This window comes from Globicephala melas, chromosome 13, assembly GCF_963455315.2.
Source record: "Globicephala melas chromosome 13, mGloMel1.2, whole genome shotgun sequence".
Taxonomy (NCBI): domain Eukaryota; kingdom Metazoa; phylum Chordata; class Mammalia; order Artiodactyla; family Delphinidae; genus Globicephala; species Globicephala melas.
The window spans coordinates 28,658,005-28,684,945 of record NC_083326.1 but is presented as its reverse complement, the minus strand read 5'-3'; positions in this window follow the sequence as shown (position 1 = coordinate 28,684,945).

Sequence of the window (26,941 nt, the reverse complement as noted above, 5' to 3'; positions counted from 1 at the left end):
TTCGGAGGTAGTGATTCACGTCCAGCGTCAAGTTTCCAGACGCAGCTTGGTGGGTTTGGAGGGTAAGAAGGGAGCCTGGCGGTGTTGTCGCCGTGGAGACGGTGTCACGGGGCCCCGCCCAGGCTCCGCCCTGTGCCCCTCCCCCCAGCTTCTCCATGCATCGCCTTCCTTCTCCTGGGTTCAGCTGTTGTCCCTCTCGGTTTTGCTTTGGTCTTGGCTTCTTTCCTCTGCTTAGGTTTCCTCTGCTGCCCCAAAGCAACAGCACTGCCTGGAAGGGTCTTTCCCCAGGCTCCTGACTTGCTGACTGTTTCCTGTGCTACTGTAACAAGTATCACATATTTTGTGGCTTTAAAACAGCACCGATTTATTAGCGTCCGGTGAGATTTGCTAGCCTGTGGTCAAGGTGTCTGCGGGCTGGTTTCTCTGCAGGAGAACCCATCTTCTTCCCCTTTCCAGCCCCGGTGGGCACCCACGTTCCTTGCTGCGTGGCCCCTCCTCCATCTGCGAAGCCAGCAGTGGGTGGGGGGCTCTTTGTTACCCGGCGTCTCTCTGACCATGACTCTCCCTCCTCTCCTCCCACATTAGGGGGGACCTTTGCCATTACGTTGGGCCACCCAGGTAATCCAGGCTGTCTCCCTATTTTAAGGTCATCTGGTGAGATGCTTAATTCCATCTGCAGCCTTAATCCCCTTGCTCTGCAACCTAACCTATTCACAGGTTCCACAGATTCAGACATGGACATCTTTGGGACCAATATTCTGCAACTTTGCTCAAAGCAGACAGGCTTTCCATGGTGTGATGGGCGTGGCTCATTCATTCCCAGTTCTCTCCTCCTTCTGGGCGCTGTAGCAGGGGGTGAAGAATCGTGCATTTATAGAGCACCTAATTATCACTTAAATCTTGGTACCTTGCGTATGTTGTTCCAGGATACTCACACTCAGGTGCATCATTTTATAAATTTTGGAATGGAAGAAAGTAGCTTGTAGGGATTAAGCAGCTGGCTGGTGCTCTCCCAGTTAGGACTGGTAAGAAGCTGGACCCACGCAGAGCTGTTTCTGACCCCAAATCCTGTACTTTGCACAATACCCATTGAAGAAACATCGACATTTCACCAGGAATTAAAACTGTGAAGTGAGCAGAGTAGATGAATCTTTCTTTGATGATGGGGCGTTGGTGATAACTTCCGGGTGGAGGCTGGTCCTTCTCTGATCTGCTTGGAGTCACAGCATCTATGGGTTGAAAGGAACAGTTGAGATCCACCACTCAGCTCTCACGACCAATTCCCTTCCCATTTCCTAGAGGCTGTCATTAAAAATCTAGTTGGAAATTATTTTAAGGCTAATCCCAGCTAACATTACTGAGACCAGGTGTCTGCTGGGTGCTCTACATGCAGGAACTCATTAAATGCCCCCTGAAAGTCCGGAAGGAAGGGCGTGGGCCCCTCCCTGCAGGTGAGGGAACTGGCCTCAGGGAGATGAGTGACCCGCCCGAGCTGGTCAGTGACCGCGGAGGGGATGTTCCTGGAACCAGGCTCCCATTTGTGGGGCCTCTGCCGGTTACTTGCTGGGGGATTTTCCTGGCGGTGCACCACCTGAACAGGTGCATGCCCTTGCTGGACTGCTTATCAAGGAAGCCTACGGCACATACATGTGATCTCTTCCCAACCCGAAAACGCATCCTTTGTTCTAAAAAATGCATGCTTGCCAGCAGCTGCTGCAGCTCAGTTTTGGGAGAAGTTCTCATGAAAATGATGGAAATCTCATCTATGGTAGATAAACGTCACGAGTTAGTAACCGAGGCTAGTTATGGTTACGGAGACCTTGGGAATGAAAATCTCAAGAGTATAGCAGACGTCCTTTCTGCCACAGTTACAACCTTCTCCGTCACACAATCTCCCAGGGCACGGCCAGAGGGGACTTGGGCTTCGTCTACACCCCGTGCTCTGTCCACATTCATGTACAGCATTGTGGTCGAGCATGGCCTCACGGTGGCCACAGATCAAGGGCAGCAGGAAGGAGGTATGGGGGTAGGTAATTAACAAATAATACATGTGTTCCCCAACAACTAACATTCAGTTCATTACATTTCTATTTCCCATATTATTGTCATGACTTCTATTATTGTTTTACTACATATTAAACCATTTTGAAGTGAAAATAGAATTGTAAGTTAATAACAGTTTTTCAAATGGTGTATAGATTCTTCCAGTAATTGATTTTAATGATGTTACAGTTTTTTTTAAAGCATGTATTAAGTTGTAGGTCTTGACTTTTTATGTGCTGGCTGGAGAAAAAAAGAGAGCGGAAACATTAATTTCAGATGCACAATTTGAGTTAATTGCAAAAAGTATTGGGGTTTTTTGAACTTGTATGGCATTAAATACCTACCTACAAGTTATGTTCTCCGAGGCCACCCACAAAGGAGACAGACCACCCGACTTCGTGCTGGGCCAGCTTGCTGGCCCTGGTCGGGTGACTCATACACACACCAACAGTCCAAGACAGACTCTGTTCCCCAGTCACTGTCCCCTGGAACATTGCTTACAAGCTGATTTCATGCTGCAAATCAGTCATTTATTAGGAAAAAGATCCTCACTGAGTGGCAGGAGCATTTAAGGAAAGTCTGTTCATTCTGAACAGATACTACTTACTGTTTTGAGTGGAACGAAACACAAACTCCCTTTAATTTTCTGTTTGGTTGTCATGGTTTACTAACTACTGGCCTTGCCGCTGGTTGGATGGAAAGGTGTGAATGCGATATCTTGCAGAACCTGGTCTTTGCGGATTGGGTTGATTTATGCCACGGAAAAGAAGCCAGTTACTTGCTTTATGTGCTTCTGACGTTTATCTGTTCCTGGTTGTCCAAGTTAAGCTGCCACTTCCTCTGCAGTGTGTTGTGTGGAACAGGTGTCTCTGACTTCAAGTTATTATCTGCCTGTTAATATCAATCCGTGAGATGCACAGGTCCACATGCTCTGCATCACCACCAAACTCAGTCTGATGGTGGGAGCAAACCTGTGCACATGCATCTAAAGGGGAGGGAAGCGGGGGACCCCTCAACAGCGCAGAGGATCCCACACTTTGAGTGTGGGAGCATAACTGGACCGTTTCCGCCGTGAGAAGCTATGCACGGAGAAGAGTAATCTCTGAGGGGTTTGCATACGCATATTTGTTGATAAAAGTCAGCACGGCTCACGTGGCTGTCAGGGACACACAGCAAAAAGGAGCTAAATCTTGTTTTGGGAGAGCCTGTGGTCAGCACATCATTTCTTTAGCAGGGCACTGATCGCAAACCAATTAGATCGCAAACCTATCGATTGCTTTTGACAGGCACATGCAGCCTGCTCTCCAGACACCTTACCCTGGTCAGGGAATCTGGGAATTCCCAAAGTTATTCACCCATTTCAAGATGATTTCTTAGCATATGCCGCGTCCTGCACTGACTGTCTTGTCCCGAATATCACTGTACTGATAAAGTCTTAGCCTCAGGTTATGGGAGGGACTTTGCTGTTACTCAGAAGTTGTACCTGCACCGGCAGATGCGCTTTGAAAAATCTGAATGAGGTGTATTGTCTTTGTCACCAAATACTGAGCTTGGAGTCCCTGGAATTATCTCTGTCTGGGATAAATGTTGATGGTGATAGTTGCAGCTGTCAAAGCTACTGAAGCTGCTGGAGACTTTCAGGCTGGGTAATGATTAGACCAAGGTCACGTCACCACAGATATTTCATGGAGAAACAGAAATCACTCTCTCAAGGTTGGTACCCTGCTAACGCCCTGTGATCCACCACATTCTGAGAAGTGAACAGGAAGTGGCAATGAAGCGGGGTTGAAAGTTTCTGGTTACGTTCTAGTTCTTGATTTTTCTAACATGAAATAAAATCCAGGCTTTATGGTATGACATTATTATTGAAATTGGACCTCACTTTATAATGATATTTTTATAATTTTTAGTTTTTATAATCACTTTATAATTATATTTCAGAACTTCAAAATCCACCTTTGACTTTCTTAGAGTTTTTTCCTTTCTTTCAGCCCTCTCTAGTCCTACCATGCCTTGAGGTGTTGTCCCCAGAGGGCAACGGGTGTCCAGTCTTTAACCTGCAAGGAAGGAAGGATTGTCTTTGGAAGTGGTAAAACTATTACCTTATCTAGCTTCTATTTTCAACAAAAAATAGAAATTGTATGCCTATCAAAATTATACCAAACCTTAAGCAGAAGGTAGTAATTCTTTATACTCATATATTAAAAGGTAAATATCTACGTAAAATCTGGCGCCATTGTACAAAAAGACTTAATCATATATTTCAACCTTTTCATCTTTAATGGTGACATTTCTTTCTTCAATCCCAGCAAATAATTCACCCAGTCAAAACTCTGTTTTGTGTTTTATAGAAATACACAGTTGTTAGGTTTCATTATGTTAAAATCTTTGTGACTCATCCAGCAAATGGAATTTTATAAGAAAAGCCTATAACACATAATTATTTAATCAATTATAGCTTAAAGATGGTTTTAATTCACAACTTACAAAAAATGCACTACTTTGCAAACTTGTTATTTTGAGATAATTGTGCAGTTGTAAGAAATACTACAGAGAGGCCCGGTGTACCCTGCACTCCAGTTACCCCCATGGTCACATCTTGCATGATTACAGAGCAGTGTAACAGCCAGGAAATGGTCGTGGATGCAATCCACCAACCTTAGATTCCACCACTTTTACACACACCATGTGTTTATTGAGTTCCATGCAATTTTGTCACACGTGCGGACGTGTGTGACCACTGCTGCAATGGACAGACAGAAAGTTTCCAGCACAAGGGTCCTTGCTTGTCCCCTTTCACAGCACAGCTCACTCCACACTGCTGACCACTGATCTTTCACACATCTTTATGATCTTGTCATTTCAAAATGATGAATACATGGACTTATACCGTATGCTTATCTTGAGATTGGCTTTTTCCGTGTAACATGATTCCCTTGAGAGCCATCCAGGTTGCCATGTGTATCAACAGTCAGTAGTGTTCCGTGGTATGGAGGGACCCCCATTTGTTTAACTATCCACCCTTTGAAGGACATCTAGGTAGTTTCCAGTTGTTGCTTATTACAAATGAAGCTGCTATGAATATTCGTGTACAGATTTTAAAAAAATAGATTTCATTTATTTATTTATTTTTGGCTGCATTGGATCTTTGTTGTGGTGCGTAGGCTTCTCACTGTGGTGGCTTCTCTTGTTGCAGAGCACGGGCTGTAGGCACTCGGGCTTTAGTAGTTGTGACTCATGGGCTGTAGAGCACAGGCTAAGTAGTTGCCGTGCATGGGCTTAGCTGCTCCGCGGCATGTGGGATCTTCCCGGACCAGGGATCAAACCCGTGTCCCCTGCATTGGCAGGAGGGTTCTTAACCTCTACACCACCAGGGAAGCCCCGTGTACAGACTTTGTGTGAATATAAGTTTTCATATCTCAGCAATTCCTGGGCATAGAGGAAGTCCAGCTTCATATTTTTAAGGAACTTCCAGATTGCTTTCAAGAGTAGCTGCACTATTTCACATTCCCACCAGCAATGTATAGTGATCCTGTTTTTTTCACATCCCACCAGCATTTGATGCTGTCATTGATTTTATTTTATTTTTTCTTAACATGTCTGTAGGGATGTCGCATTGTGGCTTTAATTTGTGTTTCCCTAATGGGTAGCAACATTGCACATCTTTTCACGTGCTTATTTGCTCTCTGAATATCCTCTTCAGTGAAATGACTATTCATGTCTTTTGCCCATTTTCTAATCGGGTTGTTTGGTTTTTTACTATTGCACTTTGAGAATTTTAAAATATTCTAGGTATGGACATTTGTCGGACAAGTGTTTGCAAATATTTCCTCTCAGTCTGCTGCTGGTCTTCATCCTATTCACAAGATCTTTCAAAGAGCAAAAGTTTACATTTTTTTTTTTTTACATCCTGATAGAATTAATTTTTCCAGCTTTATTGAGATATAATTGATATAATATTTTGTAAGTTTAAGGTGTACAGTGTGATGATTTGATACACGCATATAATGTGAAATGATTACCATAATAGGGTTAGTTAACACTTCAATCACCTCATGTAATTACTTTTGTGTGTGCGTGTGTGGTGAGAACATTTAAGATGTATTTTCTTAGCAACTTTCAAGTATATAAAACAGTATTGTTAACTGTAATCTCCATGTTGTATATTAGATCCCCAGAACTTATTTATCCTATAACTGGAAGTTTGTATTCTTTGACCAATAACTGTTTCCCCCACCCCCCAGCCCTGAAAACCACCATTCTCCTGTTTCTACAAGTTCGACAGTTTTTAGGTTCCGCATTTTGATGATGCACAATTCTTCAATTTCTCTTCGATAGATGGTGTTTGATGTTGGGTCAAATAACTCTTTGCCGAGCCATAGATTCAGAATATTTTCTTCTATTTTTTTCCTAAAAGTTTTATAGTTTTACATCTTACATGTAAGTCTGCAATAACCTTTGAGTTAATTTTTGTATAACGTGTGAGGTTTAGATTGGGGTTCATTTGCTTTTGTCCTTTTTGTTCAATTGCTTCAAGCCATTTTGCACCTTTGTCAAAAATCACTTGGCCTATTTATGCAGGAGTATCTGGGTTCTCTGTTCTGTTCCACTAATCAATGTGTCTCTGCTTCTGCTTCAGTGTAAGGCAAGGATGAACATGGGTAATGTGTTCTTCTCACTCTTTGCTTCTTTTTTAAAAAATTGTTTGGTCTATTCTAGGTTCTAGCCCTTTCCATATAAATTTTAGAATATACTTGTCTATGTCTTATCTATAAGAATACCTCACAGGGATTTTTAAAGGGATGACATTAAATATATAGATCAATCTTAGGGCTGTTGACATCTTTGCTGTGTTAACTTTTTCAGCCCATGGACACAAAGCATCCGTCTTTTTATGTAGGTCTCTGGTTTACTTCATCAACATTTTGTAAATATTAGGATATCAATACTGTGCGTGTTGTGTTAGATTTAAGCCTAAGTATTTCCTTTTCTTTGGAGCAATTGTATCTGAATTGCAGTGTCTGTGTTCTCACTTTTGGTTTACAAATGTACAATTCACTTTTGAGCACTCACCTTGTTTCTATGTCCTGTGAGCTTGCTGAACTCACATGCTAGTTCTCAGAATTTTCTTGCAGTGTCTTTGAGACTTTTTCTGTGTGTAAACAATCATGTCCCTGAAAATGAAGACAGGTGTAATTCTTTCTTTCTCATTCGTATGTCTTTTTCCTTTTTCTTGTGTTATTGCATTGGCCAGGACTTATCATACAATGTTGACTAGGAGTGGTGACACAGGACATCCATGTCTTGTTCCCAGTCTGAGGGGAAGAATTTAGTCTGTCACTGTCAGTGTGATGTTAGCAGTAGGTGTTTTTCTAGGTGATCTTTATCAGCTTGGGGAAGTTCCCCTCTATTCCCTAGGAGGGTAAGTGTGTCTAACGTAAATGGTGGATTTTTAAATTTCAAACAAGCCAGGAATATCTGCAATAATATCCATTAGATCATGGTGAATAATTCTTTAAAGCATTATTTGAATCCATTTGCTAATATTATGATGAGGATTTTTATGTCCATATTCATGAGATATATTGGTTTATAGTCGGTGTCCTAGGGCTGGAAGCAGGACCAGGGAGGCTGCAGAGCAGGTGAGGACAGTGCGACCAAGCAGGAGAGGAGAGGGGCGTTCACACCAGTGCATCACCTCCATTTGCAAAACTCCAGGACACAGCAAATCATGCAGAAAGAAGATGAAACAAAAACCCTTCTGGCAACAGCCAGGGAGGACTCGCATTGGGAGAAGCAGGTTAATTCTTGTGGTCTTTTAACAGGTTAGTTACCTTGTTTACCAGCCTAGAGGAGATGGGGAAGCAGTGAACTAGCACAGCAGCAAGTATTAGTGTTAGAGAACTAGTTATTACCAGTAGCCTCCCCAACCCCTGTTCCACCACACCACTCCCACCCCCGCCACCAAAAAAAAGAAAAATGAAAGCTGGCAGACAAAAACTGTAAATTGCAAGGCTAGGCTTACTGACGTTATCACTTCGTAACAGCACAATTAAACTACGTTCGGGAGCACCTATTTCGGAAGGCAGGAAAGCACACACCTCATTTTAGATATTCTTCCACAAAGCACCTTTGGGAAAATAAACCCTTAAAGGAATAAATTTAAGCTATCCGGAAAATCGATTTATATCCAGAAACTCATTCTGCTGCAAATAAACGAGTCCTCCTGAGCACACATGCATGAGTACATGTGCAGCCCTGTGTACACATGCACACAGGTGTGCACGACTGCTCAGGGCCATGAGTCATAGAGTACAGCCTGCGGTTCAGGGCTTAATGAGGGGCTGGGAGGGTTACTCACGCAGTGCACACATGCCCGGACCTCTGGGCTTCCATTCAGGGATCGCATTATGCGTCCAGTCTCCCCTGGTCCCCGCTCCTCGAGGAAGCAGGCTTCTTCTGAGATTTGGATGAGGACAAAGTGTTCCCAACAAAGAGCGGAACAGCTCTTCCCTGAGTCAACCCCACAGCGTGGAAGCAGCAGAAACAGCGACGATGCTTCCCGAGGAGCAGAGGGGAAGCCACGTGGCCTCTGGGCCAGCAAGAGCCTGAGGGTGAGACAATTCTAGCTGCTCGAGAAAGAGATGGGAAAGCAATTCATCATGTTAAATCCAGATGCGAGCTTGTCGGGGTGCAACCTCTCTTTGGGGCCTTGGATGTGTTTCCTCCCACCTCTAAGTGAGTACAGATGCTGGCTTAGAAGGAAAATTACGTGATTTTGCTCAAAATGCATTTATTATGAGGGCAAAACCAGGGAAATCGTTACTTATCATCATCATAAAACCAAATGGAAAGGAGAAGTGGAGCCTGGGTCCCGGACAGCGACCATCCTTCTTTTAAGTTTCTGTTTCTTTCCAAGTCGGGGTCCTGGACCAAGAGGCGTCAGCTGATTGGCTGGAGGGACTGAGGGTGGAGGTGGACAGCCAAGGAGCTGTCCAGACATCTGGGGACCACGAGCACACCTCCATCTTTTTTCAGCACCGCTTGTATCATATTTTGGGTCTCAGTCGATGACACGCAGCTTGCCATGGGCTCACTAAGTTGGAGTCAAGCTGCCCTGGACAGCTAGCCATGCATCTCCCTAGGACCTGGGACAGGTCACCTTGTACCAGACGCCTGGCCACCTCGCCTCGGAGGCTCTCATGGTGCCGTGTCCAGTGTGTCGCATCACTGAGTTAATTACTCTCCCTGGGGTGCTCTAAAATCAGATAAAAGGCCCTTCAGATGCCAGTCGTTATCGTTATTATTTAAAAAGTGAGCCTTTCTGCCAAGAAGGTGCCCCAAGCTCGCCCCACTCTGACTAGGGTGCCAATCAGAGCGATTCTGAAGAAGAGGGGCGTGTGCTGCCTCCCTGTCCGCACGGGCCCTCACACAATCGCAGGGACCAGGGGCCCGTGCGCCACGTGGGCACCCTGACTCGCTCCATCCCCGGTCAGCGGGACGTGGCTCCGCCATCTTTGCGTCCACCTTCTCATCTGTCTCGGTGCTGCCAGCGAGGTCGGAGGTCAAACATGAGCCGTGTGGCTGCGGGTGGGTGGATGCGCCGGGGTCGCCACGGGGCCAGGCCTTTGTGGCCGCCGCTCTGTGCACGAACTGCTCTCAATGCACCAGCGTGACACCTACTGGGTTTTTGTTTTCTCCTTGCAGCTGGAACGCGCTGCACAATTTTTCCTTCCTCTCTCCGTGTGGTGCAGGGGGAGCGGAGGATGGTGATGCTTCCAGGTTCCTTTTCTGACCTTGCCAGGCTGACAGCACAGCTGGGAGGTGTGCCCTCCTCCGTGTCCCCTCACCTGCCCAGAGCCCTGGCCGCTGTGGTGCCGGCGGTCTGGAGGGTCCGCCGCCTCTGCCACCTCCCCGTTTGCCAGGGCAGCCTCTGAAGACCGATGCTGGCGGGCCGGTGCCAGTGGAAATGAGCCCCATTCATTTCCTGCCGCTGGCATATGGCATGCCATTGTCCTCGGTCACCGAGGCAGAAGTGATGCAATTTGTTGGCATGTCTTGCCCCAGCACAGCCTACCTACCCCACTGAGCCCCCAAGAAAACAACAGAAGCCGTGAAAGGGCAGCCAAAACCTTCACAGCTTCTTGGTGCACGCACACGCGGCTGGGAGGGAGAAGCTGGCCACCCGACCGCTGCGGCTGCAGAGGAGCGGGGGCGGGGTGGGGGTGGGGGAGGGGAGCGGGGTCCCAGAGCTTCTCCCTCGCTGGCTGCATCTCTGTGTCTCCGTGTGTCCGTCTCTCTAACTACAAAGAACGTCTGGGTCATTGGCACCTAAGGGGAACATTCTCAGAGGTCATCGGATGGCATTCACATGCAGCTCTTCTATTTCTGTTTCCCGTTCCTTTCGCCAAAACTGGAAAACAAACAAATGATGGGAATTTAAATGCACCCTCAATGATAGAAAGCAAAATCCACCTGAAGTGACTCATATCCAGAAAGGATGGAGGCTTCTAAGAGGATCCAGCGACTGTTTCACTAGACAAGACGTGTGATTGCATCGTGTCGGGCAAACACATCTAGGAAGAGTCGCGATAGAATGCCCCCCGCAGGGTTTAGGTTCGCATCCCTTTGGAGTGCGCGTTTTACAGAACAAACCACTGTGAGTGTCTGAAGCCAATTTGAAAACAGGGAGAAGTATTTTGCTCTGTATGGTTTGAATTTTCACAACAGAGATAATAACACCCTAAAATTCAGGGCACACGTGATCTGTCGCACAATGGGTCTGAGCAGGGCCTAATGACTCATGTGCTGTGATGCCACGGATTACCCTGTGTATGTTGCTCTGTTACTGAAGAGGGGGGCTCTTCAGGGGGGCTGGGGCCGGGCTTGACCTGCACGTGGCTTGACGTGGTCCCTCCACGTGAAGGCTGAGTCGGGCCGGGAGGCAGCTGGAAACACAGGCTCAGTAAGGGTCCAGTATTTGCAAATACTGTAAATTTGTCAGGGTTCGATCAAAAGTCACCCAGCACACCCAGGGCCTGTAATGAACAGCCCTGCTAGTCTGACAGAGAGGTTAGGTTATCTCCTGCAGGTGAACAGTTAGGCAGACCTCGGGGCATCCTCACCACGAAACTACGTGGCGGTAAAGAGGGGCAAACACAGCGTCAGCCTGGGTGGATCCCAGGGAACCTGATGCGTGGAAGAGGCATCTCCCAAAGGTTCCATGCATGGGAGTGATTCTGTCTACACACCGTCCTTGGGATGACAGGGGTACCGAGACGGAGACTGACCAGCGGTGGCTGGGTCAGGTCAGGGGGTGGGCCGGGGAGGGATGGAGATGGGCCAGGGAGCCCTGAGGGGGAAGGATGCTCTGTGTCTGGACCGTGTCTGCATGCTGTTTGGGAATTTGGTCTGTGGTTTTGTAAGGAGTCGCCACAGGGGAAGCTGTGTAAAGTGTATTCAGAATCTCTCTGTGCTGTTATTGCAGCTGCATGTAAGTCTACAGGGGTCTCAGCCTAAGCAGGTTCGGGGACCCTGCAGGCTGTCAGATACAGTCGGGCACAGAACAGACACTTCCCTGCCTTCGTAGAGTTTGCTGTCTTGTGGGGATGCAGGTACCACATACCAGGCACATGAATGTGGAACCATGCATTGTGATACGAGCTCTACAAGCCAGCGTTTATAAGGAAGAATAATACTTCAGATGGATGTTCTCGGAGAGTGGGAGGATGGGAAGGACCAGCAGGGGGACCACGGGTTCAGGAAGTGGTGTAGGCGCCTCAGGTAGAAAGTCCTGAAGGGCAAGGAGGTGGCTGGTCCCGGGTGTGGCGGGATAGTGGCCTGCGGTGTTTGGGGAAGAGGGTCACGAAGGCTTTGTGGACACAGTGAGGGGTTTAATTGGTCAGGGAACCCTTGAAAGGTATAAAGCTTCAGAGTGACAAGCCCAGATTTATATGTAAGTCAAAATTATGCCAGAGTCTCTTGGGAAGTTGGGTTGAAGAGGGGCAAGCTGGAAGGTAGAAGCTTAATCAGAGACGTGTCGGTGTGGAGAGACAGCAGGGCGTGGACACAGGTGGGGCGGCAGAGATGCTTAGATGAGGGACCGATGGAGAAGTGTTGGAATGGAGATGGGGACGAACGGGACGTGTCGGTGTGGAGAGACAGCAGGGCGTGGACACAGGTGGGGCGGCAGAGATGCTTAGATGAGGGACCGATGGAGAAGTGTTGGAATGGAGATGGGGACGAACGGGACGTGTCGGTGTGGAGAGACAGCAGGGCGTGGACACAGGTGGGGCGGCAGAGATGCTTAGATGAGGGACCGATGGAGAAGTGTTGGAATGGAGATGGGGACGAACGGGACGTGTCGGTGTGGAGAGACAGCAGGGCGTGGACACAGGTGGGGCGGCAGAGATGCTTAGATGAGGGACCGATGGAGAAGTGTTGGAATGGAGATGGGGACGAACGGGACGTGTCGGTGTGGAGAGACAGCAGGGCGTGGACACAGGTGGGGCGGCAGAGATGCTTAGATGAGGGACCGATGGAGAAGTGTTGGAATGGAGATGGGGACGAACGGGATGTGAAGAGGGATTTGCTCGGGGCCCAGCCTCCCAGAAGCTGGAGCACATCAGACGGGGCGCCGGCCAAGTTCGCTTGGATATTAAAGTGGTGTTGGGACCAGAGTGTTTGGTGACCCGTGTGCTCCTATGTGCTTACAGATGACGCCTAAATATGTTATTCATTTGTCTGTCATGTGATTCGTACATTTATTTTCATCCTGAGGATGGGGTTGGTCTAGTTCTAAAGAATTACCCAAATATAATGAAGTTTGTCGGTATCATATAATTGTATAAAGGTGTATTTTTAGATATATGGTGCTGTTTTGAAGTATTTACCTGAATTATTTTACTGCCTAGAGAATGTCCCCCCTCCCTGAGAGTCTACTCCCTCCCACCCAGACAGGAAGACATAGACCAGCCCCTGTAGAACCAGAAAAAGGCCTGGACACTTGGTTCTCCAGATCAAGGGCCATGGTCCAAGTGTAAGAAGAGCAAATTGGACATATATCCACGGAGAATGTTTCCTCTCCTGCACATCAAAGAAATGATGCTGTTTTTTAGAGAAGAGAGCAGGTGGGCATGGGACCACAGATATGGTTAGGTTGAGCGCCTCCAGCTCCTAGTAACCCAGTGCCAGTTCAGCCCCTGTCGACCCCTATCTGACACCAGTGTCCCATAGCCTGAGACCCTTGTAAGACCTTCTAGTCCTGGAAATATGGCCGGGACACCTGTGAATAGGGGGATCTCATGTCCTGCTCGCCCAGAGCCCAGCCTTACACCTGCTGTTCTGGTGCAATTACTAATAGAACGCCATTCACTCTCAAAAATGTCATGACGGAGGTAACGCTTTACATGGTCACCCTGCAAGGCCACGAAAGGAAAGCGTCTTGCTCTTAATCTGGTGGGAACCAGATCTGGGACAGAGGGGCAACCCTCACGTCCCGCTCTGGGGAATAGAGTAATAATGTACAGATCAGCATTTCCGAGAACTGCAAAACCTTCCTTTTGAGACAATATGCTCCTAATGATTTCTTTTCCCGTTTATGGAAGTTGACTCAGAAAGTCCAGTGGTGCATCTATTAGGAATACTCTGCCGCCTTGCTTCCTAGCCCACACAAGGCAGCCTTAGATCTTGGTGCCTAGCGGTATACAATAGCGCATCGAAATCCATCCTTTTTTAAAAAAAAGTACACATCGAGTTCTATTTTTCCAGGCAGTGTACTAGGTGCTAGAGACAGCAAGCTGCCTGAGAGTAAATGAGAAACGGGATCTGGGGCAGGAGGTTCAGAGTTAGAACTTGACGACCAAGTGTCTGGTCTGAGAGGCCAGGTCCTGACACACTGGAGGGTGAGAGAGCTGGGTTTGCATCTTGACCGTTCTATTGACTAATGATTTGACCTTCGGCTGTCTTGTTAATATTCTCTGACTCATTTCTCCAACTGTAAACTAGGGACAGTAACAGTCGTTATCTAATCAGTTGTGAAGGACACAGCAGGCCATGCCCCTAAGGTACTTACAGCACAGATAATAGATATGACTATGGTAAGTCTTTAATAAATAACAGCGAGTATTACTATCACTTCTCCCACTCACTTGTTCTTCAACTTTCCTGGGCCTCTATTTCCCAGATTCCTTTACTTTCTCCTTAAATTTTTGTCTCTGTGGCCTTCAGTCCCCTTCAAACTGCACCAAGATTGCAGCACTTAGACCAGTCCTGCCACGGTGCAGCTCTCGACAAGACTCACCCCCGGATCAACTCGTCTACCTGCTCCACGCCTACGCAGGAGCCTCCGGGAGCATCGTGTTAACTACACTGAGGATGGGTTCACAGCTGCCCGGCTCAGTGGGGCCTGGAAGTGACCCGGAATCTTCCCATGTTTCTCCAGTCACTTCCCTCCCACCTTTCACTCTTCACCCCACTCCTCACACCTGAGCCTGCCTGGTCGATTGTCACCTGTGCAGACACGACCTCTCCTCACACAGAGGACAGAAAGGACCCAACTTCCAGAGGCACAAACCCACGGCACTGAGGAACTCCGTCTGCCCCAGTGCCCCCCTCCATCTTCCCCTGCATCCCCCCCGTATCCCCCCTCCCCCCTCCCCTCCATCCTCCCCTGCATGCCCCCTGATCCCCCCTCCACCCTCCCCTCCACCCTCTCCTCCACCCACCCTGCACCCTCCATCCTCCCCTGCATTCTCCCCTGAATCCTACCCTGCATTCCCCCCCACCCTCCCCTCCATCTTCCCCTCAACCCTCCCCTCCGTCCTCCCCTGCATCCTCTGGGAGAGGAGCTCCTGTCTGAGCCCGACCCAGTCCCTCCATCTCCGCAGGAGCTCATCCCCTCTCTCTGCCTTTATCTTTATTTCTTCCTTTCTGCTGGATTTTTCCCCAGCCCCCCCACCAACAATTAAACATGAACACATCTTTTCTACCTGAAAAATAAATAAATTCAAGATGGAATACCAGGGACCCGGTTTTCCCTCTTGCTGAAACAACTAAAAAAAATGACAAAATATGTGGAAAAAAATGGTACTGAAGACATTGGATGACATGCAACAAAGACAGTGATTCTTTAAAGATGGGAGATGAAAGACGTGGGTGCTGGGATACCCCAGTCTATTGCCTGGAGGAAGTCTCGGAGCCACTGCCCGGGGAGGGGACACCCAGGCACGGCCCTGTGGTCACCCTGGATGGAAGAGGCAGCGCTGGGCATCTAGCCAGACAGGAGCTGGAGCTGCAGGTGGAGCTGAGGTCTCCCTCGAGGGTGCTCTCCGAGGGCCAGAGGACCACGAGTAGTCAGCTCAGCGGTCGTCAGCATCAGCGTGTGCACTTGGAGATCCCTGGGGCTGGAGACAGAGCCACCTGAGAGGGTTCGAGGAGTGACGTCACACCTCCCACGGGGCTGGCAGAGGTCACAGATCGGGGCCTCAGTTCGGCTTCTGAGAAGGGTCTTCCTCAGATGCAGGGAAGCATTACCTGTATACTAATCACAGCTCCGGGACCACCTAACAAATCCATAGCTCATTCTTGATAAAATCCTCATTAACTGCAAGAGGAGCCCTCGACCCGATAAAGGGCATCTGGAAACACCTCAGTGGGTGAGAGACTGAAAGCTTTCCCACGAAGAACGGGTACAATGCAAGGGCATCTCTCTCCGTCGTGCTGGGGTTCTGGCCAGGCCAGGTAGCTTGCAAGGGAGCTAGAAGGCATCTGGACTGGGGAAAAAAGACGTAAACTATGTCCATTTGCAGATGACATCCTCTTGCACATGGAAAAACCTAAGGAATCCACAAAAACTATAAAAGCTAGTAAACGGTTCAGCAAGGTTGCCAGATACAAGATCAATGTACCAAAATTATCTGTATTTCTGTACATTAACATGAGAATCCAAAAAGGAAGTGAAAACAAGTCCATTTTCCCTGGCAGCAGGGTGTGTGCTGGGGTTAGAGTGTAAGCCCAGGGGCTCCTGGACACAGGGGGAAGTCAGGGAGGGAGGGGCCGGCAGCAGGGGCGGGGGTATGGGGGCTTTGCGGATGTGAGGAGACAGGGGCCCAGGGCACCCACCGCCCAGCATCCAGCATATCTGGTAAGGTGCCATGGAGAAATAAAGCAACGTTTTCCCAGAAAAATACACAGGAAGTGGGAGCTGCTGAGTTATCATGTCAAAACAGTTGCCTCACTTGGTTTTTTAAAGTTTAAGAAAATATTGAATGATCTTTATCATAGTGAAAAAAAAAAAACAAGTGAAAAATCTCAGCCAGAGTCCAGGGTTCATGTGTTCTTTCGTTGTCTAGATTCTGCTTATCCTTCCTGCTGTTTCACTGAAATTTCCACTTACTAATTATCCTTAACGTAAGTTATTTTCAGTACAATTACTCTATATTCATCATAGAAAAATTTTTTGAAAAACAAAGAAAAAGGAAGAAAAATGACTGGGAATACGCCCTATGCCCTTCAGATACACATTCATGTGTTGAAAAATTACACACTAAACTTGTCAGTGAGAGGAGCAGGGCTTTTGCTTTTAGTTGAGGGAGATGAAAAATGAAAGGAAAATGAAAAATAAGATATACAAATAAATAAATAGAAAATGCATATTCAACGTGCCTGTCAATAAATGGACATTTCTTAATTGCCATCCTGTTGCTAAAGGGTTTCGTTTTCTCCTGTCAGTTTGACGCTTTTCAATGTTCACTCACATAAAAAATGCGCCACGGTCCCGACAATATATCAGAAAATGAAGTCGTAATTGCAGTAAAATTCTAAGGGACTGACTGCAAAAGTCCGTTTCTCCAGGGAGGAGAGTAAGTGGCGTCGCGGTCACGCTGGAACGTTCTGGATGATCGTCTTGGTCGGTCCCGCCTGTTTCCGCCTCTTGCCGCTTCTGACACAGGCGCCTCCTCGCGGGGCCCGACCGCGCCCTCAGCTGGCCCTGCCCGCCCTCGGCCCCCCGCCCCCGGCTGAGGCCGGCCCCGCGGAGCCTGGAGCACGTGGGCCGGGAAGGAGGAGATTCTGCGGTCGCTGCCGGGGCGGGAGGGAGAGACACGGGTCCGCGCAGCCCATCGGCTGGGTTAGTCGGTCCCTCTGGGTCACAGAGCTGGACGTCAGCTTAGAGACAGAGCACCGGCCACGCTGAGGATGGGGGCACGATGCCGTCAAGGATAATTTTGCTAAATTCTCATCTCTGCGTGGGAAGATGCTTGTGAGCGTCTGCTGCCGTGGGAATCGGGGCCCTTCTCTCCTGGAAGCAAAGGGACCCAATCCCCACCCTCTGAAGGGCTGCACGTCTCCTGTTTGGTGACGTGAAAATACATCCTTCTGGAATCATCACAGGCATGAAACAGAAAGCACCTGGCAGAAGCAACTAGAAGTTTTCTCCCAGTGTCCTCCTGCTGTTCTAGAATAGAACTCAGAGGACGTGCCGTCTGTGCTGTCACAGTGAACGAGAGAAGATCTGATCCCCACTTGTTTGGTGACTCAGGTGTCCGCTCCCTGGCCAGCGTTCTGAAGCCTTCCTTTCCACACATGCAGCAGCTGTCCGGGGCCTGGAAACCCGACAGACTCAGGGCCCAGGGGCACCGTTTCGGTCCATAGAAGGATGCAACGCTCCACGCTCAATACGACACAATAAAAACCCTTTGATTTCTTCTCTGAAACTGTCCCTTTGCCTTTCTTTTAAAGAGAGAAAATGCAAGTAATTAGTCCCTGTTATGTCCAGTTTCATTCTTAACAGCAGGAACTCACCTGAACTCATTCTTTTTCAATATGATGGGAACAGTGCAAAACAGGGCCCCACTTAAATACTAATAATTTAGAAAGGAACAGTTTATACCAAGACAATTATACATTTTAATTACATCTCATAGATAAGGTGGAGTAGCTTATATAAGATACATTTTATTTATTCAAAAGAATTCACAGGGATGAGATTTCTGGAGAATAACCACAACCTGCTCTCAAATTGTATTTTCTCGACCTTTCACAACATTGCACACTTAAAACACTGTTAATAGAACAAAGAAAAGAATAGAACTTCTACTTTCTTTTGTCAGAGAGAGTTTCTCAATAAGAAAAGACCAAATCTGTAAGCACAGACACTGCTCTATCCTAAGTACCCAAGACCAGAAACTTTGCAGGAAAAGTTCTAATATTCAAGTGTGCGTTTTAATATTTATTATTTTTGAACAGAAATTAAAGGTAATTTGAATATGTTTGCCTGAGGTTGTTCCTGACTTTGTGCATTAGTCTAAACTGAAGTTTACTTTGAGTTAAATTTGTGTCTTTTATGTCACCTTAATAATTTCTAAAACCTAAATATTAGGCTAGTAAGAAATTTGCAGTTTCCAAGCATCATTATTGCCCTTTAGCTAAAATATATAAAAAGTGGTATTTACTTAAATGAGGAAAGTATGAAGTTTTATCATGAAAATTGCTTTTACATTTTATCTTTTAATAAAAAAGCAACTAACGGAGCAGAAAAATCTCAAATCTTCCCTCATCCATACACCTCTCTTTACATATTTTTCTGAATGCCCATTTCAGTGCTTTCCACAGAGAAGTCTCAATAATATTTCTGAGTAAACTTTAGTTTTAGAATAATTTTAGATTTATGGAAAAAAGGGTATGTGAAGGTAGTTCATAGAGTTCCCATATACGCCGCACGTGTTTCCGCTATTGGTAGTGTTATATGTTAGCGTAACAACAAATGAGGCAATATCGGTACATGGTCATTAACTAAAGTCCATGCTTTAGTCACATTTCCTCAGTTTTTACCTAGTGTCCCTTTTCAGTTCCAGGATCCCATCCAGGACATCACAATATATTTAGTTATCATGTTTCCTTAGGCTCCTTGAGGCGGTGACGTTTTCTCAGAATGTCCTTATTTTGGGTGACCTTGACAGTTTTGAGAACAGTGGTCAAGCATTTTGTAGTATATCCCTCAATTTGAGTTTGTCTCATGTTCTTCCTCATGATTAGACTGGGGTTGTGGGTTTTGGGAGGAAGACCAGCAGAGCAAAGTTCCCTTCTCATCAGATCCTATCTACACGACCTATCACTGCCAGTGTGGACCTTGATTGGCACCTGAGCGATTTTTTGGTGCTGTTATAAACGGTGCTTTAGTGTTGTGACTTCCAGGTGCCTTTTGCTTGTTTATGTGACAGACTCGACTTTACCATATTGATCTGGCAGCTTTCTACCTTGCTATTCTTGTTTATTTGTTCTAAGAGTTTTGATTTGTTTTTGCATCTTTGGGATTTTCTACATAGACATGCATGCCATCTGCAAAGGCAACTTTGTTTCTTCCTTCCCAACACATGCCTTTTATTTCTTTGTCTTGTCTTATTGCACTGACCAGGACTTCCACTGTGATGTTGAACAGCTGTGGTGAGAGAGGACATCCTTACCTTCTGCCCAGTCTTAGGGGGAAATCATTACAAATTGTCTTAACTGTGGGTTTTTTGTTCCTGTTTCTTACTAAGTTGAGGAAATTCCCCTCTTGACCTTGTTTTCTAAGAGTTTTTAGCGTGAATGTGTGTTGGATTTTGTCAGATGCTTTTTCTGCTTTAATTGATATGATCGTATGAGCTAATCTTGCATCCTACCATGAAACATTATTTGTTATCAGACTCTGCAATGATGACAGCTTTGAATTCACTTGCCAGTCTATAGCCAAGTAGACTTTTTGAAAAGTCTTGGCACCAAATATAGTTTAATTTGGATGCCAGGTCTATTTAGGCTGGGTCTATTCTAAAGCTATATTTCTGTTACCAGCTGGAGTTTTGCCAGCTGGAATTCTCCTAGCTGGCACTTTCCAAAGTACACCTCGATGAAAATTTTGCCTCAGTGACATTCTCTATGTGCATACACCAGTGAACAGCAGATGATTAAATTATAGCCAATAGTTTACTCTGCTGGCATCACATCTCTGGTACATAGCTTTATATCTATGGTGCTTCACCAGTTATGTAACTTGACATCTATGATGTTACATTTCTTTGAAAAATTGTCATCCGTCTACATTATGTGTGATAATTCACCATAATTTTTGATTAATCAAATGAATTTCTTTTCCCACAAATAGCAAAAAATATATATATAGCAACTTCATCAGTATGTTAAGTATCTTCTTACCTTTCCTACTATTTTCCCTGCTTTCTTTTGTCTCCTGCAAACAACATCTGTTCACTGCATTTTTGGTGTTTCTTACGAATGGAAATGAATAATTCAGCTTGACAGTACAGTAGTCAAACGACAACTTTAGGCACTATTTACATCCAGTAAATAATTCCTTTGGCAAGGTAGATGGTGGAGACAAAACAGCAACTCCGTGGGTCCAAAAATGACTTACAGGTTTCCTATCAGACTAGATCCTAAGGCTAAATTTGACACATGGAAGGAAAGAGGCTGATTAGTTCTATAGACCTTACTTCAGTTCTCAGGAATTTGAACAGTGATCTGATTGTTTCGTGAAATATAGACGTATTGGTGACAGCCACGTGCTTGTCTGTTCTTTTTAATTCCTGGGAACATTGTAAAAGAAAATATATTAAAATAGTTCCTAACAGAGAAATCTTTTAAAACTATTACTGGAGTTGTAAACACGCAAAGAATCCTGTAAGGAACTTACAGCAGGACACATCAAACAAGAATTCAGTCCTCCATCCTTCTCCAGTCGTTTTCTCACGTTGTTTTTTGTCACAGAGTGGGGGACTCACAGAGGCAATAATGCTGTCGACTGATTTCTGGCTCATTCTGTACTTTTGCTTGAAAGTAGAATTTTGAGTAAATCTCTACAGATACGTACGCAGTTTCTAAGTGTATACTTACAGTTTTAATATACCATTGAAAGGAAGTACTGATGACAAATACCTGTGAATACTTTCTAATTTTAAATGAAATGAACTCCAATCTTTCTGGCATAATTCAAGTTTCCTGAAAGAATAAAACCAGCTTCCAAAGGTGCTGAAGGACACTTTGAGAACAGTGGGTCAGAGAGTTGAGTCATTCTCACCTGCCCCCTCGAAGTTTTGGATTTAATGACAAAGTAGAGTAAAAAATTTAAAAGAAGATTGATGTAGATTCAACAAGTTGTCAAGTCTTTTCGATGAAAAACATTAGATACACATTGAAAACAGAAATGTGATCTATTATCACCAGGTTTTTGAAAAACAAACAATATTTAAACATTTTTGTTCTTATGGTTCTTATGTCTCTAATGATCAGTGAAAACTTGGTCAGGGGCTGGCTGCAGCATCTCAGGATCAACACAGTTACTTTGTGATTCGTCCTGATAAGTGTGGAGAGAAGGAATCCACAGTGTGCCGAACGACTGGTCTGTGCTGGGAGCTTTGGTTTGTGTGTGTGTCTGTGTGTATCTGTGTGTGAGTGTCTGTGTGTGTGTGTGTGTCTGTGTGTGTGTGTCTGTGTGTGTGCGTCTGTGTGTGAGTGTCTGTGTGTGTCTGTGTGTGTGTCTGTGTGTATGTCTGTGTGTGTGTCTGTGTGTGTCTGTGTGTGTCTGTGTGTGTGTGTCTGTGTATGTCTGTGTGTGTCTGTGTGTCTGTGTGTCTGTGTCTGTGTGTGTCTGTGTGTGTGTGTATGTGTGTCTGTGTGTGTCTGTGTGTGTGTGTGTCTGTGTGTGTGTATGTGTGTGTCTGTGTGTGTCTGTGTGTGTGTGTGTCTGTGTGTGTGTATGTGTGTGTCTGTGTGTGTGTGTCTGTGTGTGTGTGTCTGTGTGTGTGTATGTGTGTGTGTGTCTGTGTGTGTCTGTGTGTGTATGTGTGTGTGTCTGTGTGTGTGTCTGTGTGTGAGTGTCTGTGTGTGTCTGTGTGTGTGTCTGTGTGTGTCTGTGTGTGTGTCTGTGTGTGTATGTGTGTCTGTGTATGTGTGTGTGTGTCTGTGTGTGTGTATGTCTGTGTGTGTATGTGTGTGTCTGTGTGTGTCTGTGTGTGTCTGTGTGTGTGTCTGTGTATGTGTGTGTCTGTGTGTGTCTGTGTGTCTGTGTCTGTGTGTGTCTGTGTGTGTGTGTCTGTGTGTGTGTATGTCTGTGTGTGTATGTGTGTGTCTGTGTGTGTCTGTGTGTGTGTGTGTCTGTGTATGTGTGTGTCTGTGTGTGTGTCTGTGTGTGTCTGTGTGTGTGTGTATGTGTGTGTGTGTATGTGTGTGTATGTGTGTGTGTGTCTGTGTATGTATGTGTGTGTCTGTGTGTGTGTATGTGTGTGTCTGTGTGTCTCTGTGTGTGTGTGTCTGTGTGTGTGTGTGTGTCTGTGTGTATGTGTGTGTGTGTGTGTGTGTGTGGTCTCATGCAATCCTCTTAGTGCTGACAAGTAAAGAAACCAACTTTCCGAGAGGTTTAGTAACAAGCCCATGTGTGTCTGACTCCAAAGCCTCTGGATTCCACACTCCTGGTGAAGCTTGGATGGTCTGTGCTCTGCAGTGTGGTCCAAAGACAACAGGACCTCAGGGGTTGGGGACTGGCTGGATACACCAGCCACACCAAGTAGAGCGAGCATCAGAATGGTGTACTAGGTTTCAACAGAAACTACACTTTCGAAGTTCAAATTGGAAATAAAATTCCAAGAGTTTAGGGAGGAAAAGGTTGGAAAAAATATGTCTATGGATATATTCTGTGATAACTTTTTGTCAGGAAGCAAAGAGGAGAAGCAGGGTATGTGCTTTAATGGAGATGGGAAAGCGCTTTAGGACGAGAATCCACGGACCAAGGAATCAACTTAGTAACTGGTCTCCCTGCCCCAGTCATTCCCACTCAGACCCACCAAGACACTGACCCAAGGTTTAAGACTCATTCCCAGTTCTTCCCCATCCCTTCTTCCCTATTCCCAATGGATAAAGTCAGAAAGTCCTTACCTAGAATGCAACGTCCCAGCCCCCTCCGTCCAGGCGCCTGTTCCACCTTCTCCCCGTACCTCTCACACCAGCACATCTGAGATCTTTGTGGAGTCACAGCACACGTTCTTAATCACCTCTCCTTCTCTCTGCCTTTATACGTGTGCCTCCTCGCGTTTCTCCAAGCAATGCTAACCCACCCTTCAAATGGCGTCCAGTCACTCCCTACCCAGGACTGTCCTCGGTTTCCCAGGTGCACAGGGGACTTTCTACTGTGCCCCCTGCCCCCACTGTGTGTCCCTCCAGCACTGTAAACTCCCTGAGAGTAATGACACTTACGTACCCCTTCACACAGCTTGACGCTGGTGCAGGGAGTTCCAGAGAAATCGTGTGAGGCCGTGAGTGACTGTCCCTCTGCGGTTGCAGCCAAGAGCAGGGATAATAGGACTTACTTGGTGGAGGAGGAAGACCTTTGGCTTCCTCTCAAAAGGATGGGAAAGAAGAGCCATTCATTCTAGAGAGAAGCGTTCCCCATGAGCTCAGTGACTTCCTATGATACTGAAGTCGCAACAGGCACTTAGCATCAGTGCCTTGTATAAGGAAAACGGTGTAAGTGTGAGTGACTGCTGAGCGAGAAGCCGCAAAGCTCAGTGACGTGGGGAACGTGACGGGTGATGCTGGCTTTCCCTGGGATAGAACACCTGCCCCCTGTGCATTCATGGCCTTCAGACTGAGTGGCAATCCTGGTCGAGAGGGTCAGCAGTGCGCTAGGTTGGGCTGGGTCTTCCAGAGCCAGGGACGGGAAGTTGGGTGGATCTGACTTGTGCCTAAGGGGTGGGGAAAATGAAGACTTTGAATTTGTATCTAGGGGTTAAATGTGGTCAAGAACCATGAAGAAAGAGCCACAGAGAGTCACCAGGACCCTGCAGTGAGGCAAAGCCCGGGTCCAAGGCAAACTGAGGCTGGGTTCAGCAGGGGGCGGGGCTGGGGCCCAGTGGAGGCTGGAGGTGACGCTTGAACGGACTCCATGAAGGTCAGGGGTGCAGTCACACCCCGTGTGTGTGGGGAGGGAGATGCCTTCAGACCAAGCCCTTAGCGTTGGCAGAGCTGGGACTGGGCTCCAGGGCTGCTGCAATGGCCAGGGGTCCACTGTGTGCTGCCCACCACCCCTGCACCACACTGATTGCGGGTCTGTTGCAGGCTCTCTGACCCTAGCTTCCCCTTGTCTTCATTTCTGTGTGACCTCGGGAGAGCGGAAACCATCACAGTGATTTCATCTCCTTGGGTCTAACTCACTGAACCGTAATTGCAGACCTGGTTTACTTCGACATGCAGGGGGCCTCCCTTCTTAACTTCCTGGCGTTTACTTGTCCCTTCTTGACTGCAGTGGGAACCGATTGTGTGTAGAAGATCAGGAGAAGCTCGCGTCCTGCCGCGTGGAGTTGACTTTAATGCCCAAGGTCAGGAGCAAGTTTGGAAATACCATTGAGCCAAACTTTCCAGTCCAGTTCAACTTTCTCCCCAAAGGATTGGGAATGAAATTAACAGAATTATAGCTGATCCCTGAAAGGGAAAGGCGTAACTCAGAAAATAAAGCCAACTGTTATCAGTTTCCATAACACTTGAAAATCGTCTCAGAGGGGAAACTCCAAGCTTCCTCGCTTCATGCAAATTAGCGCTGGGATTTCTTCCTTTCGTAGCTGCGTTAGCCTCTTCGTAAAACACCAGGGACTGTTAAAGTAGAGACTATGGCTTTATCAACCTTTTCTTATCCATAAATGTGTGGAAGTTATTTTCCCTGCAATACCTTCATTTTTCTAAGTTTAGTAAGTACAGATTCACATGTATTGCTCTCAGCTATTGGAGAATTAGAAAATTAGGGCTCAACTTCATAAATATATTTTTTGATGAATACGATTATTTCTTAGGCAAGTGGTCAATGTGAAAAGGAGGGGTAGGGCTTCCCTGGTGGCGCAGTGGGTGAGAGTCCGCCTGCCGATGCAGGGGACGCGGGTTCGTGCCCCGGTCCGGGAGGATCCCACATGCCGCGGAGCGGCTGGGCCCGTGAGCCATGGCCGCTGCGCCTGCGCGTCCGGAGCCTGTGCTCCGCAACGGGAGAGGCCACGACAGTGAGAGGCCCGCGTACCGCAAAAAACAAACAAAACAAAAAAACACCTGAGGCCAGTGTTTGTTTATTGACACAGGATACCTGCACCATATATTGCTGAACGAACAAGTCAGGTGTAGAGTGTCCACTCTGCATGTGTGTAGGTTGTGTGTCTGTGCATCTGAGCATCTGTCCATGTGTCTAGCGATCATCTCTCTATCATCTATCTCCTACACATTACAGGCAAATAGAAAAAAAATCTGAAGACTATACAACAAAATGCTCAAAATGGTAACAGTACACACCTCTGGTGACACAAAATCATTTTTAATAACTTTCCCATGGCTTGGCTTTTTACCTGGCTCGTTTGTAAACAAGCAACGATGATGATTTTGTTCAGGATGTTTTCCTGTTTCCTCAGAAGTCCGAGGCCGCACTTGTCTCATGCCCCTGCTCCTGCCTCAGGGTCCACCACTGTGCCCTTCACAGCCCGACCTGGCCCGGGCGCCCGTCTGGAAACGTCTGTGCTATTGACCACGTCTGCTGGTTATAGCACAAGGGGGAAGAACCAGAGGGGACAAGTCACCCAACTGTACTGTCTAGACTTTCCCAGCAAGAACCCATGATCCAATGAAGGTATGGAGGTGGCACTAGGAACACATTTGTAAACACACGTGTTGCACAGATATACGTCACTTAGTTTTAACTTGGCACAGCGCGGGGGCATAATGAATATTATAACATATTGCGAGGAGTACATACAGCCATATGTTCATATCCAGAGAACGACGACGCAAACCTAAGTGTGCAAAGAACGGCCCCAGCGGAGACAGCTCAGATGAGAAGCAGCCACACTCGGGGCCTCGTCACAGCCCTGACAACGGTCCAGTTGCCCACCCCCCGTCCAGCTTCCCTGGCCCCTCGCACACAACAGCTCTGGTCAAGCTTCCTGCAGCTCAGCTTTGGAGGGAACTGAGGAACCCCAGGAGCTGAACGGGTAAATCATCTGTTACTCAGTGTCCTGAACCCAGAGGAAACTGTACTTCTTGAAAACATGAAGCTTGTTTTCCAACATAAACCCTGGAAGTCCTCTACTCCATATTACACAAATAAGAAGCTTCACTGCCAGAGAGGACAAGGAAGGATGTTGAAAGGGGTAGTTTTTTGTCAAGCCGTCAAAGATTTCCTCTAAGCTGAACTGAGCTGCCAATTCCTTGGCTGTGATGGGTCTCCCACCGCCTCCATCTCCCCCTCTCCTCATATTCAATTTAGCAAAACTCTCCAGCAGAACCATTCTTTGCTTGGCTTTGCAGAAAATCGAGGAAGACACTGTCTGTTGCTAGACGGTGCTCAGCTCACTAATAATAGATGGTCACCTTTCCCATCACCTGACCTTATTTTGCTTGCATTTTATCTTCTCGAAACAATTCTTTCTAGATTAGCAGTCACTCAGATGAACAATCACAAGCTCGCAGTGCAGTTTATCAAACTTGGAAAAGGCTTCCCCACGAACAGACTTGTTTTTGTAGAGCCAGACTCCATTTAGAGAAGCACCTTCCCTGCCCCCACCCCCGCCCGTGAACTTGGGTCATCTGGTCCTGGCTCCTGTCGTGACCACCAGGAACGTGCTGGGCGGCCCAGGCTGATCTTGGGACCCTGCCTGCAAGCTGGGCTGTTGGGATTAAGGATCTTCTGGTGTTTCTAGGTATAAACTCCTTGAGTAATAATACAAAAAAAGCCCCATCTTGTCCTGTAACTTCTGTGTGGTTCTCCATCTCAGTAAATCACAGGGTTTTGGTTCCTATGATAATTGCTTCATTGACCTGTGAAAAGTCTTGAAGGAAACTTGGCATTTGTATCTGAAGTGGATGTATCAGATCTAGGCTAATC